The sequence below is a fragment of the Pleurodeles waltl genome, chromosome 8 (assembly GCF_031143425.1).
Source record: "Pleurodeles waltl isolate 20211129_DDA chromosome 8, aPleWal1.hap1.20221129, whole genome shotgun sequence".
NCBI lineage: Eukaryota > Metazoa > Chordata > Amphibia > Caudata > Salamandridae > Pleurodeles > Pleurodeles waltl.
This window is the reverse complement of record NC_090447.1, coordinates 1,318,343,462-1,318,345,961: the sequence shown is the minus strand read 5'-3', so window position 1 is coordinate 1,318,345,961 and position 2,500 is coordinate 1,318,343,462. Positions and strand designations below refer to the sequence as shown.

Below are 2,500 nucleotides of genomic sequence, written 5' to 3'. Positions count from 1 at the left end.
TAGAACAATTTCATAGAGTCCTCTCTAATGTTACTTTTCATTTATTATTTCTTCTACTCTTTTTTCCTTTCTTCAAATAAATAAAAAAAACAGCAATAACACTAAAATACACTCTTTCTGAAGGAAAATTGAGAATGTTTCTGCACTTCACACTCACCCCAAGCTGCTGGTGCTGAGCTGGTCTGCTGCTTGTGCTGGGCCCTAAAGAAAGGGCAGTCTGAGACTGTGTGTAAGTGAAGGTGAAGCGATTGCGAAGCTGGTGCAAAACAGGGTGTGTGCTTGGCCCTCTGTAAGAAGTTTGTGAAGGAGGGCAGATTGTGAACAGTAGAGTGCAGGTGTGTTTGAGAGCAGCAGGCTCCAGACCGGTGGGTTGTCTCAACACAAAAGGCCTGAAACAGGAGTGTATTCTGCCTACGGCCATACAACCCTGAATGCCCCTGATCTCGTCTGATCTCAGAAGCTAAGCAGCATCGGGCCTGGTTTGTACTTGGATGGGAGACTACCTGGGAATACCAGGTGCTGTATGCATTTTGCCTCCTGCAGACAGTAGGTGGTGCAAGTCTTAGAACAAATGCATTGAGTCCTCTCTAATGTTACTTTTCATTTATTATTTCTTCTACTCTTTTTTCCTTTCTTAAAATAAATAATAAAACAGCAATAACACTAAAATACACTCTTTCTGAAGGAAATTTGAGAATCTTTCTGCACTTCACACTCACCCCAAGCTGTTGGTGGTGAGCTGGTCTGTTGCTGCTTGTGCTGGGCCCTAAAGAAAGGGCAGTCTGAGACTGTGTGTAAGTGCAGATGAAGCGATTGTGAGGCTGGTGCAAAACAGGGTGTGTGCTTGGACCTCTGTAAGTAGTTTGTGAAGGAGGGTAGTTTGTGAACAGAAGAGTGCACGTGTGTTTGAGAGCAGCAGGCTCCAGACCGGGGGGCAGTCTCAACACAAGAGACCTGAAACAGGAGTGTGTTCTGCCTATGGCCATACCACCCTGAATACGCCTGATCTCGTCTGATTTCAGAAGCTAAGCAGCGTTGGGTCTGGTTAGTACTTGGATGGGAGACTGCCTTGGGAATGCCAGGTGCTGTAGGCATTTTGCCTCTTGCAGACAGTAGGTGGTGCACGTCTTAGAACAATTGAACAGATTCCTCTCTAATGTTACTTTTCATTTATTATTTCTTCTACTCTTTTTTCCTTTCTTCAAATAAATAAACAAAACAGCAATAACACTAAAATACACTCTTTCTGAAGGAAAATTGAGAATCTTTCTGCACTTCACACTCACCCCAAGCTGCTGGTGGTGAGCTGGTCTGTTGCTGCTTGTGCTGGGCCCTAAAGAAAGGGCAGTCTGAGACTGTGTGTAAGTGCAGATGAAGCGATTGTGAGGCTGGTGCAAAACAGGGTGTGCGATTGGCCCTCTGTAAGAAGTTTGTGAAGGAGTGCAGTTTGTGAACAGAAGAGTGCAGGTGTGTTTGAGAGCAGCAGGCTCCAGAGCGGCGGGCTGTCTCAACACAAGAGGCCTGAAACAGGAGTGCATTCTGCCTATGGCCTTTCCACCCTGAATGCGCCTAATCTCGTCTGATCTTAGAAGCTAAGCAGCGTCGGGCCTGGTTAGTACTTGGATGGGAGACTGCCTGGGAATACCAGGAGCTGTAGGCATTTTGCCTCTTGCAGACAGTAGGTGGTGCACGTCTTAGAACGAATGCATAGAGTCCTCTCTAATGTTACTTTTCATTTATTATTTCTTCTACTCTTTTTTCCTTTCTTAAAATAAATAAAAAAACAGCAATAACACTAAAATACACTCTTTCTGAAGGAAAATTGAGAATCTTTCTGCACTTCACACTCACCCCAACCTGCTGGTGGTGAGCTGGTCTGCTGCTTGTGCTGGGCCCTAAAGAAAGGGAAGTCTGAGACTGTGTGTAAGTGCAGATGAAGCGATTGTTGAGGCTGGTGCAAAACAGGGTGTGCGATTGGCTCTCTGTAAGAAGTTTGTGAAGGAGGGCAGTTTGTGAACAGTAGAGTGCAGGTGTGTTTGAGAGCAGCAGGCTCCAGACCGGCGGGCTGTCTCAACACAAGAGGCCTGAAACAGGAGTGTATTCTGCCTACGGCCATACCACCCTGAATGTGCCTGATGTCGTCTGATCTCTGAAGCTAAGCAGAGTCGGGCCTGGTTAGAACTTGGATGGGAGACTGCCTGGGAATACCAGATGCTGTAGGCATTTTGCCTCTTGCAGACAGTAGGTGGTGCACGTCTTAGAAGAAATGCATAGAGTCTAATGTTACTTTTCATTTATTATTTCTTCTACTCTTTTTTCCTTTCTTCAAATAAATAAAAAAAACAGCAATAACACTAAAATACACTCTTTCTCAAGGAAAATTGAGAATCTTTCTGCACTTCACACTCACCCCAACCTGCTGGTGGTGAGCTGGTCTGCTGCTTGTGCTGGGCCCTAAAGAAATGGAAGTCTGAGACTGTGTGTAAGTGCAGGTGAAGCG

At 45.5% G+C, this 2,500-nt stretch overlaps 4 pseudogenes; all 4 read left to right on the top strand.

The window, feature by feature from the left end:
* The first annotated feature begins 409 nt into the window (after positions 1-409).
* LOC138256855 (5S ribosomal RNA) lies at positions 410-528 on the top strand (annotated as a pseudogene).
* A 446-nt stretch (positions 529-974) lies between these two features.
* On the top strand, positions 975-1,094 carry LOC138256733 (5S ribosomal RNA; annotated as a pseudogene).
* A 447-nt stretch (positions 1,095-1,541) lies between these two features.
* Positions 1,542-1,660, top strand: LOC138255742 (5S ribosomal RNA; annotated as a pseudogene).
* A 444-nt stretch (positions 1,661-2,104) lies between these two features.
* On the top strand, positions 2,105-2,223 carry LOC138251389 (5S ribosomal RNA; annotated as a pseudogene).
* Positions 2,224-2,500: the final 277 nt, after the last annotated feature.